We start from the raw sequence: 20,118 nt of genomic DNA, 5'->3' as shown, positions 1-20,118 counted from the left end.
CTCTCTAAGAGATACATTCATAGGAACAGGCAAGCCTGCAGTAAGGAGGGTTGTCTTACTCCCTACATGGATATTTCTAAAGCTTCCCAAACTCATAGGTCCAACTTCTGCTGCCCAGGGTAGCAGACTTGATACTCCGGGAAACCCTACTACTATAAAACAATTAGATCCTGCATGAAATAAAATTTTAATTACATGGCTAGACTCAAATGAAATCAGAGAAAGCATCTAGGGTGAAAAAATGAAGCCAAACTAAACAGAACTTTTGATTTGAAACCAAAGCAGCAAGTGGATAAGCATAGGTGAAAGAATTTCTTTAAAGGCAGGTGTTAACAATGGTCCAGGAACTCATTTTGGGCTGGAAAGCAACTTAGATTCCAGAATGAAGCAGGGTGCAAGGAGACCTTAGCCATGGGTATACTGCTGAGAGCCACAGTAAATCAGCCATGGGCTAGGGCTCTGGAAGAACCCCAGGATACAGAGATGAGATTATAACAACACTAACAGGTAAGAGGCTTTTTTACCTAGTCCCTAATCCTCCTCCTTAATTATACGTAGAGAAGGAAGAGAGGACCAGAGGCAACAAACGAGGAGAGAGGAAAAAGAGAACAACAGAGAACAAGATCGAGAAAGAAAAGACCATGCTTTCCTTCCCTACTGGCGATCCTGGAGCTGTGGGTTAGGTCTGATATGGAAGGGAGAAGACTTAACTTGACTGGACCTTCACACTGCACCTGAAAGTGGCCAGAAAGCTATGGATGGGAAAGGGAGATGTTTTCAGGCAATGATAGGAGAAGAATAAATTCCATTGAGTTCTGGCCATTCAGTAAACAAATTACCCCCCACATATAATTGTCTCACACAATTGTGCATAATCTTTGGTGAGATTCCATAAAGAAGCCCTGAAAATTAGCCTGGGACAAGGAATTAAGGAAATCTAGCCTCCAAGAAACAAACTGAAGGCAAATCTCATGGTTCATGTTTACATATACTTGTAGACACCACAACCCAAATCATACCCATGGGAAACATACTGTAAAAGATGTCTGATGGAACCTAGTTAGAGCAAAAGAGGCTTCCCCGAGATCTTTGTCATAAAAAAAAAAAGGAGCTCTGCTATATTTCCTCCTTTTCTGAGGGATTTTAGACTTTCTTGAGAAAATAATGCATATTTGAACCTCAATAGTTTGCAAGAACTGGAAGAAAAGGACAAAGGCAAGTGAAGAGTTCAATAGAACAACGAAATGTGTAAGAGCTTGTTATAGAATTGGGGGGGTCATTTATGTTGTTACTTCTGTGTGATGACAATATCAAACAATCCCAGCCCATATTTAAGGGAAGAATAAAAATAAAGATTAATATAAATGAAAACCATCCTAAATCAATGGGCCTCAGAATATTGCAAAGGAGTATGTCATAAATACTATATTTTCTTTTCTTTGGAGAATTAAATGCTGAGCCTAGAAGGTAAAGCCATTTCAATGAAATTCTTTGTATTCTGAACTACTGATTTTAGACAAAATTCCTCTTATAAGTACTTATCATTTTGAAAACAAATGCTTATTTTGAAGTTATTATTCTGTAAGAATTATGTGTTCACATCTAAATTATCACAAACCTTACATTTTTAAGGTTTTAAAAAAAAAGGCTAAAGGGTTCTTGTATTTTTTTCAGCCATTTTAGAAGTAAGAGACGGGAGGAGACTGGCCAAAGGAAAGAATTCCTCTTATCCTGAAACCTTCATTAGAAGCAGACAAATGACTGCAGGACATTGAACTCCATAGAGACAGCACCAGGGCAAGTGAGAGCCGGATGAGCACTGGACAGCTCTGTGCCTCCCTAACTAAACATGGGCAAAGGAGACCCTAAGAAGCCAAGAGGCAAAATGTCATCATACACATTCTTTGTGCCAACTTGTCTGGAAGAGCACAAGAAGAAGCACCCAGATGCTTCAGTCAGCTTCTCAGAGTTTTCTAAGAAGTGCTCAGAGAGGTGGAAGATAGTGTCTGCTAAAGAGAAAGGAAAATTTGAAGACATGGCAAAGGTGGACAAGGCCCTTTACAAACGAGAAATGAAAACCTATATCCCTCCTAAAAGGGAAAAAAAAAGAAGTTCAAGGATCCCAATGCACCCAAGAGGCTTCCATCGGCCTTTTTCTTGTTCTGTTCTGAGTATTGCCCTAAAACCAAAGAAGAACATCCTGGCCTATCCACTGGCGATGTTGCAAAGAAACTGGGAGAGATGTGGAACCACACTGCTGCAGAGGACAAGCAGCCTGGTGCAAAGAGGGCTGCTCAGCTGAAGGAAAGATACGAAAAGGATATTGCTGCACACCGAGCTAGAGGGGAGCCTGATGCAGTGAAAAGGGGAGGTGTCAAGGCTGAAAAAAGCAACAAAAAGAAGGAAGAGGAGGAAGACAAAGAAGATGAGGAGGAAGATGATGATGGTGGTGAATAAATTGGTTCTAGCACAGTTTTTTTTTTTTTCTTGTCTATAAAGCATTTAAACCCCCTGTACACAACTCACTCCTTTTAAAGACGTAAGGCTGTGTAAGATTTGTTTTTAAACTGTACAGTGTCTTTTTTTGTATAGTTAATACACTACCGAATGTGTCTTTAGATAGCCCTGTCCTGGTGGTATTTCAATAGCCAATAACCTGCCTGGTACAGTATGGCAGCTGTAAATTGGCGTGGAAAGTTAAAGCCGGTTCTTGCTGGTGCACAGCACAAATTAGTTATACGTGGGGATGGTAGTTTTTTCATCTTCAGTTGTCTCTGATGCAGCTTATATGAAATAATTGTTGTTCTGTTAACTGAATACTACTCTGTAATTGCAAAAAAAAAAAGTTGCAGCTGTTCTGTTGACATTCTGAATGCTTCAGAGTAAATACAAATTTTTTATTAGAAAAGAAAAAGCAGACAAACTCTTGGTGGCTTCAGCCTTCCATGACACCTTATGTTTACACAGCACCTGGCAGTATTCAAAGAGCTTCACAGCTATAGTGCAGCAGTTACAGTCTTGAATCAACTGAGGAGGCAGAATCAAGTGGCTCCTAGTGTATTATAATCTGGCTGTGGCCTCCAGCAAGCCACTCAATCTCTGAGCGTCAGTCTCCTCATTTACAAAATAAGGACATGCATAAACCATCTCAATATCCCTTCCACGCCTGAGTCACTGGTCTTGCCCTCCCAGAAACCAGCTGATACAAGGCTGCCACTCTGGCAACCAAGCAGAGGTTGGGGAAGCTTGGCAGACTGAAGAAGATGTTTATGGGCTCAGAGCATGGTTAAAGCTGACTTGCAAGTCATCCAGACAAAGCAAAAAGAAAACCACTTTTCTGAATACTCTTCACGATGTGTATGCAATTTACTTCTAAAAAAAGACAAGAGTATTTTCACGGCTGGTGTGAGTCCAAACTTGACATAGTTGCATGGAATGCATCTGGCTATTTTAAAGTGCTGAGAGGTTTAGTGACAAGTGCTCTTCCGTTTCTTCTTTTTTAGAGTTATTAGACTCTGGGGGTGAGGAAAAGATGCGGGGGAAGCTTGAGTAATCCTTTCAAAGGCTTCTCCTTACTTTGGCATGGATAGTTCTCAAGAGGAAAAAAGAGATTTTTTTTTTAACCATATAGTTTTCCAGGAACAGGAAACTCATAGCAAAACATTTCCCTTTGTTATAAGGTCGCCACAACACCGCAACACCCAAAGGCCCATACTGAGAAAGTCAATGATAGATCTCTGTATTTTAGCCAGCATTCCTTGCCATATTGTTTATTTAAAACATACACACACACCCCTAAATTCACACACATGTAGGAAATTTAAATGCAAATATCAGGGCTGACTGGTTAGCACTACTCAGTTGAGTAGTGCTAAAAAACCAAAGTCAAGGGTCAGATCCTCATACTGGCCAGCCGCCAAAAAAAAAAAAAAAAAAAAGCAAATATCTTTTTGTATACCTATATGCATACTAAAAGCAAGTCTGTACAGGATTAGTCAAAAACACTTAGTGTAAAAACTACAGTCTTGTTCAAGTTACCCTAATGATGTAGTACAATGACTGTCAACAGGGGTCCTGTGGCACTTTGGTATGTCAGAGAAAGCTTCCTAAGTGTGCTAAGAAATTTTGAACGATGTGCTAAATTTACTTCAGGGACATCTTAGTATGAGGGCTGTTATTATGATGTCCCTCTGATGGGGCACAGAGCTCAATGGGCACAAGCCACATGATGTAGAACAATGGGACAATTTTCTGGGAGTGGGACATGAGGTGGTGGTAACATCCAACCAAAACAAAAAGGTGTTTACTGGAACAAGGGAGAACTTTGCCTTTAGAGGCCTGAGGAGAATAAGCCAGGTCAAGACATTGTTCTATTCAACAGTAGCAAAATAATAAAACACAACCAGCATGAACTATTCTACCATAGAAATGATTGTTTTATAATTATTATTGACTTGTTAATTTTCAATATCCTCAAGTGTACTGACAAAAATCCTAACACTCGTGAGTATGTTATAAACACACGAAGAGGTGAGAACCATCCTTATAAGAAAGCATCTGGGGTTTGGTCCTGACTTTCCTACAGTGCCCAAACATCAACACCCTTATCCCAGTGTGTGTCTCATGGGGCTACTGAGCTAACACAGGTGTGTTCTGATCTTGGAGGCCGTAGAATAGGCCTGCAGGGGAGGGTTTGAATGTCTGCTGAAGGAGTAACACTCCCAATATCTATCATTCAAGGAAACGGTGTCCCTGGCTGGAAAAAGAGAACCTAAGACAGGTGGGAAAGGAATGTTCATTACTCTCCGGGATTTGGCCTGAGGCCACTGCCAAGCGGTAGAGGCTGATGATTCCTCCAGTGGAAATAGAAATGGGGGAGAGATGAATCTTGCAAACCAGAGCATCTGTTTTTATGTTGCCCTTAGTATTTTCTTCTCTTTGGTTGTCTCAAAGTTTTTGATGCCTAAAAATTTTGTTTAAAATTTCCAGTTTGGTCACAGTCATGCTGTGTGCTTTCGAGAATTAAGGAGACAGCTGAGTTCATCCCTGGGCCTGAGCATTTTTTGAGGAGTGTCCCCAGGGATTAATGTGGTGTCAATAGTGTAATAAATAAAAAATCCCCAAGGGCAAGAGGAATCCTGGGAACAAGTGTTGGCATTGACACCTGGCTGTCCCTGCCAGGGTGCAGATTCCTCTTTCATTGCTGAGCCTAAATGGATCAGGCTTTGATTTTACATGGTGTCTTGCAGGTTCCTTTACACACATATAAGGAGGATAAGGGTTGGGTTAGTAAGTTTAGCATTATAGCAAAGTCTGGGCCAAACCTAAAATGCTATCACAGCAAAGAGTGATAAACTCTCAGCATGAGATCCTGACAGAGGTTAAATTGCTGAAGGAACATTAATTTATTCATATTGAACTTTGGCGATTACATGTAGATCGTGAATTTAATACATCCATCTGGATGTGACGTTTACTAACTTTTTAGCTCTTAAATTAAGGAGGGTGTTTAATAGGGACAAATCCTAGGACTTCTTAATTCAAGAGATTAGATTTCTTAGCATAAATTCTTTTCTTAAGTATCTGCAATGTTGCTTGTGGGAAAAAAAGCTGGCTGTAATTCCTAAAACTGACTGGAGTTCAAGCCTAGCAGGATTTTTGTTTATGGGGACAAGATGGGGAGCCAAAATGAAATAGAGGAGTGAGATGAGAATCCAGATTAAAAATTTACTTTCTTCAAAACCAACAAAGGTGACCCAAAAAACCACCATCAAGACTATGCTGTTGACTCACTTAAACATATAGGTCAGGCCATACTCAAACTTCTCAGAAAACTATAGACTCACATATAGATCGATAAATTCTTCTGTTCTTAACAAGTCTAAAACAACAATCCTCCCAAAGGCAAACAACGATGAACATCACAGCATTTTATTTCTAGTCAACCTGATTTATGCCCATAATGTTGTATGACTAAGTACAAGGGTACTTCAAAAAGTTCACGGAAAGATTCGTATTATCTTTTAATTCTATTTTTTTCCGTGAACTTTTTGAAGTACCTTTGTATAATCTCCATGCAGGGAATAGGTTGATAGTAAAAATCTATAAAATGCATTTCTGTATATTAGCAGCTAAGTTATAACTGATATTTTAGTTATATCACCCACCCCCAGCCATCCCCAAATTACCCCCAGGATATAAAAAAAAATTACAATTAGAACCAAAACCTTTAAAAAATTATAAACATTATAATATAGAAATTATAATTACCACTACTCAAAATGAGTCATGAAATCAAAAACATTGCAAATACCATTAAGAACATAACACTGCCCTAAGTCAAGTAGACGTAATTGTTGCTTGTATGTTGAGATAATTTTCCCTATTAAGGATTTGCACTGACTCATTAATAAGGAAAATAATCCCAACATACTTTTTAGGTGCCCTACATAAGTCACAAGAGAAGATGGTTTTAACCATCTTTAAACGAGCAAGAGCTGGCTGAGTAGTCATGCCCCTTTAGCGTGACACTCCATGCACTGTGTCGACTGATGTGGTGAGCAGGGGTGGGGCACGCCAGTCTCATCCTGGGCCTGTCAACGCCCTCTTTCAGACTGCACTAGACACTTGGCATCATTCTTACCCTGTGTTCAAACATTATTTGTTAGCAGATTATATTCTTTCTTTTTTCTGGAAGCGTAAATGGCATATCCATTGACAGGGTGGGTGAGTGGGCTAGTAAATAGAAATTTAAGGACTAAAAATCATTTGTTGTTACAGCTGGAAGGAATCGAGTCCAACATCAATACTCTACAGATGAGAAAACTGCAGCGTGGAGGGGTTAAGTCCTCTGCCCAAGGTCATGGAGTTATTAAGTGTTGGAGCTGGGACTAGAATTACCTCTTCCGTTCCTGAACTGGTCTCCACAGTGAAGGCTTCTGGACTTCACACTGGCATGCAGAGGGAAAGAGTTGCAAGGGTGGGAAGAAAGAGGCTTTGATCTCCCCAATGGCTCAAAACTTCTTTTTAAAAGTGATTTTTGTTGGTGTGACTGGGAGCACTGCCCTGGCATGTCTCCGTTATCTGACCTCCTCCACATAAACCCAAACTGTGGCCAAGAGAGCTGGGGACTCTGGCTGCCCAGAGGGTCAATGGCTGGGCAGCACCAGGACAGTCTGTCTGAGGCTCTGGCTATGGGCAATAGTACACACACCCAGGGCTGGGATTCAGAATTCCTGACCACTGGTGAGGTACAAGGGCCAACCACAGTGGCCGATCAGGCCCTGGAGGTCCCCATGCTGGGCATTAAGTCCTTAGTTGCCAGATTTAGGGGAGGTTAGGGAGGGGTCCTAGAAGCAAAGGCCGGGGTACTACTAGGGTGGTGATGAAACACTCAGCGGGTCTCAGGCAGTGATTTACCAATAGGTAGAGATTTCATTATTTAACAACTAGTACTACTTTACCAGCTCATACAGCAGTCCTGAAATTTGCCAGCCCTACGTATGTCCATTTCAAATGAAATACTCTTAATGAGATACTCAGTTCGTAAGTTTCTCAGGGAGTAAACTCAATACAATATGCTGCTGCAAGAAATGTTACCCAAAGTATGAGATAAGTCCAAATGACTTGAGGTCCCCGGTGAATCATAGTGTATAGGCCCCAAACCGACCCCAAACTCTCACTTATAGGCCCCACATTCCCTCCCCTCCCCTACTCCACCCATCCCTCACACACACACGTGCACACACACACACATAGAGCAAACATCATAAGCAGTTTTGAAAAGAAAGTCACGAAAGGATGTGAGCCTTAGGGTATTTGCGCACAAGGGTCCTTGGTTTATATATGAGTCTCTCTGTCCTTTCCCCCTTAGCTGCCTCCTTCACCCCACAAACAGGTTTGGGCTCTAGGAATGGTTGTGTCCAGCAGATCATCTTTTCATCTAGTCAAGACCAAGCAATGAAGTCCAAAGACAGTATCTGATAAAATGTGCTTTGGCCTGGATTTGCTAGAAGAGCTCTTTGGCCTCGCCTAGAACACACTCAGTTACTGAACCTTCTTTCATTTGGCTTTGATGGTTCCTGGACAGAACCCAAGAGGAAGATATTATTGTCATGGGGTTAAACGAGGTCACTCTGGTCTGAGTGACAGACAGTAATACCTAGCCCCAGAAAGGTTCCTGTTTTTCAGGGTGGCGTGATCAGCATTAGGCGAGAATCTTGCAAGCCATCTTCCACATGGAGACCAGCAAGATCACAGAAGGCAATACCCAGTTTGCTCAGAGACAAGCTGTTTCCTAATCAAGTTTTCTTATACTCAGAACTACGGAAACATTTTCAAAGGTATTATTCTCGGCAGGTTTCCAGTAATTCAACATTTCCAGACTTATCCAAATGGCTTCTGAAATATTTGCTGTTTGTTGAGAGCAGATTTCAAGATGAGGTAATTAAAAGAAACCTATCAATTTGAGATTTTTTTTTTCCATAAGTAAATAATGTTGACATACTGTTCAAATAAACCCACAATTTACTGCAATCTGTTTTTAGACAAACTCTCCACTTTAACCTCCAAATGGGAAAAACGAAGAGACTTTCCTCTTTTCATTTAATCAAGAACATATGTTCAAAGATAATACCAGAGGCTTATTCTGGGAAGCGTTCTGCTCTTCCTCTGACAGCCTCGCAGTGAGCTCACGAGGCAGCCTCGACACATAATGAAAGCAAACGCCACCATCAATCTCCCGCACGGCGGAGGTCACTTCAGAAGGATCACCCGCCGCTCGAATAAGCACTGGCTCTGCCGAGGCACACGGAGGGGAAAACGCCAACCGGGACAGACACCCGCGGGTATGCACCAAGCTGCGGCCGACGCAGGCCACCGGGCACGAGGGAGCCGGGGCTGCAGCAGGTGTGTGCCCGCGTGTGTCCACACAGCGTCGCCGGCCAGTGCGCTCGGGCTGAGACAGGAGCATCACGGGCTGCTCTGCCCCTGCAGAGGAGAGCTCGGGAGGCGCCCACCTTCATTCAACCTGTGAGTACACGCAGTGGCAGGAGGCCAAACCAGTCCTCAAAACTGAGGCTTTTAAAAACATCTGTTAGGGGCTCTGAGATCCTAAGGAGAGAGAGAAAGAGAGAGAGAGAGAAAGGACTCAGCGGCCAGCACTTCTCATTTCCAGACTGTGAGTCATAAAAGGAGTACGTAAACCCTGACGGCCAGAATACGCTGACCCGAGTCTGGGTTTACTAACACCTGAAGTCCATTTCATGGGAATTAGGTTTAAATATCAACCTGATCATGAGGCTTGAAAGGTTTCATCCCATCTCAGGATGCCAGGAGTCCTCTGGAACCTGGAATGGAGTTTTCTGACAGCAAAGGTTTACTGTAGCGTAAAAGAAATTATGGAGATTTCCCCTCCAGGCAGGAGGATGTGATCACTGTAGGCACCTGTGGGCCCAAGCAGGTTACCCTCCAATATCCCTTTAAACACCAAATTATGGACTATTAGGCCACTGCTTCAAGGTTTCCACAAATGTGAAACCTTGACAAATTCCCAAATAAAAGCCATAAAACCAATCATTTTTTAAACCTGCTTGAGTGACACCAGGAAAATTACAGCAGTGTGGCAGGTCACTGTGAAATAAAGCTGCCATAAAGAAGCTTATGATGCTGTCATGGAAAAGGCAATTAGAAGGTTACTTTCTGTCGGGTCTAAGATTTGTTCTTGTTCTTCCTAACGCTCCCTGCCTTCCACCTCCATGCTGCAAAATGGATCAATCTATAATAAGTAGTAGTCATCTATCATAAGGCAGCAATTCCTTTTAGTTGTTCCACTATTAAAAAGCATCCAAATTTAGAACTTGACAGGAACCAGTATCGCCTGCCCCCCAGAGCCGGCAGAAAGTCTGTGTGTGTCATTCAGCCAGCGTGGAGTCTGGGTGTTTTAAAAGCTTTAATTTGAAGGGGATAAAAAACCTGGGCATCAAGCAATTCGGCTGTGGATATTTAATGCATCAGCCACGGTACAGAATTGGAGCTCCTTATTTAAAATGAGAAATCGGAAACTTACATGCTCTGTAGGCAAGGTGTAAGTAAGTGTAGGGTGGTAAGCAGAAATCAGCTGAGAACCTGCAGGAATACCATTAACATGTTCAGAAGTGGCCTTAAATAAATGCTTTGGTGGGCAAAGCAGGTCTGGCTCTTAATTAGCAGGAACCATGTCTCCCTGTGCTTAGGTAAAGGCACTGCTTCTCAAACACAATATCCTAGCAGTGTCTACATAGAGACCACGAAGAAACAATGGCCCAGAGAGGTTGAGATTTGCCCCAAGGCACCTCCTCCTCAGTGGCAGCACCAAGATTGGAACTCAGTCTCTTGATCTCTAATTTCTACTCTAACACAGTTGTAGTAGGCAGAATAATACAGCCCAGAGATAACCACATCCTAATCCCCAGAACCTACAAATATGGTACCTTCCATGGCAAAAGGGACTTTGCAAATAAGATTGACTTTGAGACGGGGAGATTATCCTGTATTATCCAGGTGGCCTAATGTTCACAAGGGTCCTTATAAGTAAAAGAGGGAGCAGTCGGTTGAGGTTCAGAGTCAGAGTCAGAGTCAGAGGGAGGTTGGATGATGCCATGCTGCTGGCTTTGACAATAGAAGGGGCCATGAGCCAAGGAATGCAGGTGGCCTCTAAAAGCTGGGAAAGACAAGGAAATGGGTTCCTGCCTAGAGCCTCCCAAAAGAACGCAATCCTGCTAACACCTTGATTTTAGCCCGTGAGACCCTTTCAGACTTCTGACCTGTAGAACTGTTGGAGGATACGTTTGTGTTGTTTTAAGCCACTAAGTTTGTGGTAATTTATTACAGCAGCAAGTGGAAACCAATACAGTGTTCTAGCTGGGGATCACATTTTCCCCTCATTTTGATCTACTCAAAGTAGCACCATTATCTCAGTGCGGGTCAGAGCCTTTATAAAAGCAAAAAAGACAGGACTCACATGCTTCTGCTGTTATCTTCAGCACAGAGAGTATATGTGATCCTGAAGTTGGCTGGTGGCATATCAAAGTATGGAACTGGGGTACCAGGAGGGGTCTGCTCCTCTGGGAAGGAGTGTTTTATCACTGACACTGTTAAGAATCACCACAGCACTTTTTTAGTCGGTTTTGTTGTTTTCAATTCTCTATAGACAGTGCATCCCGTTGTTGCCTGTTCTGGGGTGGTCCGTCCACTGCCCCCTCTTGGCTGCTCTTAGCATCTTCTCTCCTATAAGACACCCTCTTTCTCTAGAGGCTCCTCGACAGCTGCCTCCTTATGCCTCTTTGCCATGTAAGCTATTCCAAAAGGCAAAGCTTTTTTCTAATTTGTCATGTTAAGAAATTAGTTGGTAAAAACTGAAAGTATTATGGTTCACCAACTATTTCTAAATTATTGGAAGAATCTACTACATTTGGGTGTGTTTTACTCACCACCCCTACTCTTCCAACCCTGCTGGCCCTGGAAAGCCTTCGAACCCCCCCAAAATTAATCTCTAAGTGTGAATTTTTTTTTTTAAGTGGCTGGCCAGTAATGGGGAACCAAACCCTTGACCTTGGTGTTACAAGGCTGCACTCTAATCAGCTAAGCTAACTGGCCAGCCCTCTACGTGTGAAATTTTATGTTTCAGGTTTGGGTGGTCATTTCCCAGAGTGTCTCATGTCACACTATATAAATGTGAGCTTTGGAGGCAGACAGACCCTGGTTTGGCTCCTTGATTCCCCATTTACTAGTAATGTGACCTTGGCAAAATTATTTTCTAAGCTTCACTTCCTTTATCTATAAAATGGAGAACATAACAATGATCTTGCTCCATAGTGAGAAATTAATGAAATTTGTATTTAAAGTGTTTAGCACCAAGTGTGACCCATACAAGCACTCCATAAATAGTGGGGGGAAGGGACGGGTCAGAGGGAATAACAGAGGTACTTGGTATACTGGTATCAGTAACTCCCAATTCCAAGTCAGTATAAGCCCATTTAAATCCTATAGGACCAGAACTTTCAGATTCTGAGGGTTGAAAGGAGATACCTAGCCAGTGTATAACAGCAGCAAGCTTTTACACATTTCCAACCATGTACCTTCTTCTTTTTTTCTTTTTTTTCTTTTTTTTTGGTTGGTTGCTGGTTCAGGAATCTGGACGCTTGACCCTGATGTTATAACATCACGCTCTAACCAACTGAGCTAACTGGTCAGCCCTATGTATATACTTTGTCCTTGGATAGTGGGCATCATCAGGAGCAAGCACGTCATAAGAGCCAATACACAGCCCTGTCCAAAAGAAGCTCGTGGTTTAGTGGGGAGCAGATACAAAAACATAATGACTGGCATATATCATTCTGTACTGAAGACTTATATACAACAGAGGGTGTTGAGAAGACCCAGGAAGACAAAATCCTCCCAAGGGAATCAGGAAGAAAGCCACAGAGAAGATGACTTTTGAGTTGGGTCCTGGAGGATGAGTAGGAGTTTGCAAAGCAGAAAATAGGAGAAAGAATATATTATGCAAAGAAATATGTGTAAGAAAAATAAAGTAAAAGAACATCAACAGGGAACGTCTCCTGAGCATAACAACATTGAAACCATTGGAACAAATTTAGTCCAGTTCAATAAATTAAATCCATGGCCACTTGCTTTGAGTCATCAACAACCCAACTTCTCTGAATCTGCTGCAAAGCTATTTCAGGGTTACACTGAACAATTTATTCTTCTTTGACTAAAAATGATGCCTTGAGAATTCAGTGATGGCCACAGTGCAATCAATACTAATCAGGTAATATGCGGTAGCCCTGAGATAACAAAGCATCCAGAATCCGGATGTACGAATTTGTACTTAATCAATACTGCCGTATATAAATGGAGGATTTTTTTTTCACATTTCAAAGCATTTTAGTAAGATACTAAGAAAAATCAATAACTTATTAAATGCTGGTTACCTCATTAAAACAAACTATTAGTCACCTGTGTTACTATAATATTGGAGCCACAGATCTGACTGCACATATTTGGTAATGCTGTGCATACTCATGGGTTCACTCTGGTCATTAGAAAAAATGAAGAGCTCATAATGGCAGTGCTATCAAGAAGGAAGGTTTAGTTTAAGAGCTCCTTTGGGCTTGCAAAATGACCACACACTGCAATATGGTACCGCTATAGAAAATGAACTCCTGGTGTATTATCGAAGGGAAAAAACAAACAAACAAACAACTAGCTGTTGAAAAAGAGAGAAAGCTATAATTTCAGGTGGAAGTGGTTTAAATTAATTGTTGGAAGTAGAAGAGACTTATGCCACTGAATTAACAATAATCACTTCAAATATTTCCTGCTCCTGAAACATTTTGTTACCTCCCTGTGACACCAGGAAGTAAAGTTATGCTCATTTCCAGTCTGAAGATGGACCCTTTTCAGCCACATGAGAGTATACATTAATGCACATATATATTTTGTGAAACAGAAAAATGAGACCCACTCAGCTATAATATTAAGTATGTACATTCCTCAGAAAATTAAGACTTCTGGCTCTATTTCATTTAATTGTTTGGGGTTTATTTCCCTTGGGATGATTAACTTTTAAATCTTTTTTAATACAAATTTCAAGTTGTCTCTTCTATGGCCATTCTGACATTATTTCCTTAGGAATGTAGAGAAGAGTTTGAGCTATGTGCTTATGAAATTTGTGAATAAGTTTTTCCTGTTACTGATGGAAATGTCCCTTTACTTAAGAAATTCAGTCATCATTACATAAGCTAAACCTGAGAAATGCTGAGTGAAACAAAATTATCTCACTCAGTTACAAAAGATACAGGTACTTTCTAGTAATCATTGAAAAACATTTCTTGAAAAGAAAGATGGCGGCGGCTGCGGCGGCTGGCGCGGAGTAGCTGAGGTGGAAAAGGCGGCCACTGGGACTCAGGCAGCCGGAAAACTTGTGGTCCTTCCTCTCGCCATCTCTTAAGGGAGGACTGCTGCTGCTGACCGGTCGTGGGGGGTGACCGCCACTTTGCCCCCGGCAGGAGAGGCTGCCTCATTTACAGGCAACAGCTTTGAAGTGTGGAGCAGGAAAAGAACTGTTTCTTAGCTGCAAAACCGAGTCTCAAAACAGGGAACACGGCGCCAGGGCTGCTGTGGATGCAGCCAGGATCCCGGAGACCGGGGCCGCACTGAAGGCGGCCAGCTGCCCTACTCAGGATTCGAGGTTTCAGGCCGGCATTAAAGAAGATTCCTGGGAGCACCCGAGCCGCACCGCGACTGAACAGCCCGAGGCGGCAGCGGCCGAGAACTGGGAAAGGCGGCAAACCAGAGACAGAGAGCGAGCACCCGACCTGGCACAGCACTGTGAGTGATCCCTGGCACAGCTCTGTTCGGGGGGTGGATGCCCAAGCGGCCCCCGCCTGCACCACCAGCCCACTCACCGCCGGTGCTGCCTCCATTTTCCCAGGTGCGGGCAGCTCCGCCCTGCTCGGCCATCACTGAGCCCTCCCACTTGCTGGCCTGGCGCCAGGCTTTCCGGAGCCTGCGGACCGGCCTTGGCTCCCACTCCCTCCGCGGTTCTCTGGCGGGGCTGGTGGCGGAGGGCGTCCCGGGCCAGTTTCGGGAGGGCAAGGAAGTACGGGCGGGCCGACTGTCACTCCACCATACCCTGGACTCCGGCCCCAGGTAAACTCCCTGTTACTGGGAGGCAGATACCATCTGTGCGGCCACCAGTTTGGAAAAAAGCCTAACGAATCTCTGGTTGGGAATAGTGTGGTAGGAGAGTTCCCAGGTCCGCTTGAACCTGCCGGAGACCAGGCTGCAGGTGGGCGCTAGACTCGGTTTATACTGGGGGGATACAAAGGTGAACAAGACCCGAGAAAGATCTACATAGTGCCACAAAGGCACCCAGAGAGACCGGTCATCTGTGCCCAGCAGAAACCTGGTAGACTTCCTGGGCGAGGCGGTACCGAGCAGGGTCTTGAAGGCCCAGCTGTTAGACGAGGAGTGCAGAAGACACGCCCCAGCCCAGCACAGTACGCACAGAGTGGGGAGACGTGCGGCCAGGGAGGCGGAGACTCGACAAAAACCACACACCCGGTGGGGTCGCTACTGCAGATCTAACAGCCTGGGCCAGAGCACACGGAACAGGGAGAAGTCCTGCACAGGAAGTGAAAGCTCAACAGAGATCACACACCCTGTGGTATGTGACCCACCAGCCCAGCAGAGTCCAAGCTGACCAGAAAGGTGGCTCCCCGGAGAAGCCCAAGACCCGAGGCAACCACACACACAAGGCACTAGAGGCCAACTGAGCAGTCACGGAGGGAGCCATACGAAATTGGCAACCACAGCAACATCCTAGTTAGTCATTAGTCTCAAACCGGTGGACTGTGAAACCCCCGGCCACAATGAATAAACACCAAAAAAAAGATACCAGAAATACAAAAAATCAAGAAAGTACACCACCAAAAGTTAATAAATCTCAAACTCTAGATCCTATAGAACAAGAAGCCCTTGAAATGACTGACAAGGAATTTCGAGTGATAATTCTAAAGAAACTGAATGAGATACAAGAAAACTCAGCTAGACATCATGATGAAATGAGGAAAAGTATACAGGATCTGAAAGAGGAAATGTACAAGGAAATCAATGTCCTGAAAAAAAATGTAGCAGAACTTGCTGAACTGAAGAAGTTATTCAACGAAATAAAAAACACAACGGAGAGTTTAACCAACAGGCTTGTCGAAGTTGAAGAGAGAACCTCTGAACTTGAAGATGGGCTGTTTGAAATAACACAAGCAGACAAAAAGAAAGAAAAAAGAATCAAGGACATTGAAGAAAATCTGAGAGAGATATCAGACAACCATAAGCGATCAAATATCCGAGTCATGGGTATTCCGGAAGGGGAGGAAAATGGAGATTCCATTGAAAACATATTCAACAAAATAGTGGCAGAAAACTTCCCAGGTATAGGAAAAATCACAGATCTTCAGATCCAGGAAGCTCAACGATCTCCAAACGTATTCAACCCAAAAAGGCCTTCTCCAAGACATGTCATAGTCAAATTGGCAAAACTCAGAGACAAAGAGAGAATCTTAAAAGCTGCAAGAGAGAAGCGTCAAATCACCTATAAGGGAGCCCCAATCAGGTTAACATCAGACTTTTCATCACAAACCCTAAAAGCTAGAAAGGAATGGGATGATATTTTCAAAATACTAAAAGACAAAGATTGCCAGCCAAGAATACTCTACCCTGCAAGGTTATCCTTCCGAAATGAGGGGCAAATAGTATATTTCTCAGACAAACAAAAACTGCGGGAGTTCACTACCACAAGACCACCCTTACAAGAAATCCTCAAGGGAGTACTGGGTTTGGTTCCTGAAAAATAACTACCACTGCCATAAAAACCCAAGAAAAATCTAAACCCGCTAGTATAATAAAAATGGCATTCATGAAGAGAAAACAAGCTAACAAAAACACTATCTACAACCTAAGGAACCAACAAACACAGAAAACAAACAGTAAATCAGAAAGCAAGGAACAAGAGACACTTAAGACAACCAAACAACCAATAAAATGCTAGGAATAAATCAACACCTTTCAATAACAACTATTAATGTAAAAGGCTTAAATTCCCCAATTAAAAGACACAGACTGGCTGACTGGATCAAAAAGCAGGACCCAACTATATGCTGTCTACAAGAGACCCACCTCACCCATAAAGATTCACACAGACTAAGAGTGAAAGGATGGAAAAAGATCTACCATGCAAACAGAAAAGAAAAACGAGCTGGAGTAGCTATTCTTATATCTGACAAAATAGACTTTAAACTAAAAACCATAAAAAGAGACAATGAGGGACACTACTTAATGATAAAAGGACTGATCCATCAAGAAGACATAACAATCATAAATATGTATGCACCCAATTTTGGAGCAGCCAGATTTATAAAACAAACTCTATTAGACCTAAAGAAGGAAATAGACACTAATACCATAATAGCAGGGGACCTGAACACTCCACTGTCAATATTAGACAGATCATCTAGGCAAAGAATCAGTAGAGAAACACAAGATCTAAACAAGACTCTAGACCAATTGGAATTGGCAGATATCTGCAGAACATTCCATCCAACAACCTCAGAATATTCATTCTTCTCATCAGCACATGGATCATTCTCCAGGATAGATCACATATTAGGTCACAAATCAAGTCTCAATAAATTCAAAAAAATTGGAATTATCCCATGTATCTTCTCAGACCACAATGGATTAAAACTAGAAATTAATAACAAACGAACCTCTGGAAAGTATACAAACACATGGAAATTAAACAGCATTCTACTTAATGACATATGGGTCCAAGAAGAAATCAAGCAGGAAATCAAAAAATTTATTGAAACTAATGAAAACAATGATACATCATACCAAAACCTGTGGGATACTGCAAAAGCAGTATTGAGGGGAAAATTTATTGCATTAAACGCTCACTTCAGAAGAATAGAAAGATGGCAAGTGAACAACCTAACACTTCACCTTAAAGAACTAGAAAAACAAGAACAATCCAAACCTAAAGTTAGCAGACGGAAAGAAATCATTAAGATCAGAGCAGAACTGAATGAAATTGAAAACCAAAAAACAATTCAAAAGATCAACGAATCAAAAAGTTGGTTTTTTGAAAAGATAAATAAGATTGACAAACCATTAGCATGGCTAACAAAAAAAAGAAGAGAGAAGACTCAAATAACAAAAATTAGAAATGAAAAAGGCGATATTACAACTGATTCATCTGAAATACAAGGAATCATTCGAGACTACTATAAACAACTAATACGCCAACAAATTTGAAAATCTGGAGGAAATGGATAAATTTCTGGACACACACAAGCTCCCAAAACTGAACCGTGAAGACGTAGAAAATTTGAACAGACCAATAACAATAAAGGAGATTGAAGCTGTTATCAGAAGGCTCCCAACAAAGAAAAGCCCAGGACCAGATGGATTCACAGCAGAATTTTACCAAACATTCAAAGAGGAATTGACACCGATTCTTTACAAACTATTCCAAAAGATTGAAACGGATGCAAAACTCCCAAACTCATTCTATGAAGCAAACATCATCCTGATACCAAAACCAGGTAAAGATATAACCAAAAAAGAAAACTACAGGCCAATATCCCTGATGAATATAGATGCAAAAATCCTCACTAAATTACTAGCAAACAGAATACAGCAACACATACGAAAAATTATTCATCACGATCAAGTGGGATTCATCCCAGGGATGCAAGGTTGGTTCAACATACGCAAATCAATAAATGTGATACACCATATTAATAAACTCAAACACAAGGACCATATGATCATCTCTATAGATGCTGAAAAAGCATTTGATAAAGTTCAGCACTCATTCATGACAAAGACCCTCTATAAGTTAGGTATAGAGGGAAAGTATCTCAACATAATTAAAGCCATATATGCCAAACCCACAGCCAATATCATCCTGAATGGGGAAAAGCTGAAAGCTTTTCCTTTAAGAACAGGAACTAGACAAGGATGCCCACTCTCACCACTTCTATTCAACATAGTGTTGGAAGTACTAGCCAGAGCAATCAGAGAAGAGAAGGAAATAAAGGGCATCCAGATTGGAAAAGATGAAGTCAAACTGTCCCTGTTTGCAGATGACATGATCCTATATATCGAACAGCCTAAAACCTCTACAAAAAAACTGCTAGAATTGATAAATGATTTCAGCACAGTAGCAGGATACAAAATCAACACTCAAAAATCAGTAGCATTTCTTTTCTCCAATAGTGAACATGCAGAAAGAGAAATCAAGAAAGCCTGCCCATTTACAATAGCCACCAAAAAAATAAAATACTTAGGAATTGAGTTAACCAAGGAGGTGTAAAATCTCTATAATGGGAACTACAAACCACTGAGAGAAATTAGAGAGGATACAAGAAGATGGAAAGATATCCCATGCTCTTGGATTGGAAGAATCAACATAGTGAAAATGTCCATACTACCCAAAGTGATATACAAATTCAATGCAATCCCCATCAAAATCCCAAAGACATTTTTCTCAGAAATGGAAAAAACTATCCAGACATTTATATGGAACAATAAAAGACCACGCATAGCCAAAGCAATGCTGAGCAAAAAAAAATAAAGCTGGAGGCATAACACTACCTGACTTTAAGCTATACTACAAAGCTATAATAACCAAAACAGTATGGTACTGGCATAAAAACAGACACACTGACCAATGGAATAGAATAGAGAATCCAGAAATCAACCCACACACTTACTGTCAGCTGATCTTTGACAAAGGCATCAAGCCTATTCAGTGGCGAAGGGACTGCCTCTTCAGCAAATGGTGCTGGGACAACTGGATATCCATATGCAGGAGAATGAAACTTGATCCATACCTCTCGCCGTATACTAAAATCAACTCAAAATGGATTAAGGATTTAAATATACACCCTGAAACAATAAAACTTCTTAAAGAAAACATAGGAGAAACACTGCAGGAAATAGGACTGGGCACAGACTTCATGAATACGACCCCAAAAGCACGGGCAACCAAAGGAAAAATAAACAAATGGGATTATATCAAACTAAAAAGCTTCTGCACAGCAAAAGAAACAATTAAAAGAGTTAAAAGACAACCAACAGAGTGGGAGAAAATATTTGCTAAATATACATCTGACAAAGGATTAATATCCAGAATATATAAGGAACTCAAACAACTGTACAAGAAGAAAACAAGCAACCCAATTAAAAAATGGGCAAAAGAGCTAAGTAGGCATTTCTCTAAGGAAGATATACAAATGGCCAACAGACATATGAAAAAATGCTCAACATCACTCAGCATCCGGGAAATGCAAATCAAAACCACATTGAGATACCATCTAACCCCAGTTAGGATGGCTAAAATCCAAAAGACTATGAACGATAAATGCTGGCGAGGCTGCGGAGAAAAAGGAACTCTCATACATTGTTGGTGGGACTGCAAAATGGTGCAGCCTCTATGGAAAATGGTATGGAGGTTCCTCAAACAATTGCAGATAGATCTACCATACGACCCAGCTATCCCACTGTTGGGAATAT

The 20,118-nt window shown here is 41.8% G+C and overlaps 1 pseudogene; it reads left to right on the top strand.

Moving 5' to 3' along the window:
- Nucleotides 1-1,849: 1,849 nt before the first annotated feature.
- Nucleotides 1,850-2,457, top strand: LOC134386402 (high mobility group protein B1-like; annotated as a pseudogene).
- Nucleotides 2,458-20,118: the final 17,661 nt, after the last annotated feature.

Source organism: Cynocephalus volans, chromosome 9, assembly GCF_027409185.1.
Source record: "Cynocephalus volans isolate mCynVol1 chromosome 9, mCynVol1.pri, whole genome shotgun sequence".
NCBI classification, from domain to species: Eukaryota; Metazoa; Chordata; class Mammalia; order Dermoptera; family Cynocephalidae; genus Cynocephalus; species Cynocephalus volans.
This window is presented reverse-complemented; position numbering and strand designations above follow the sequence as displayed.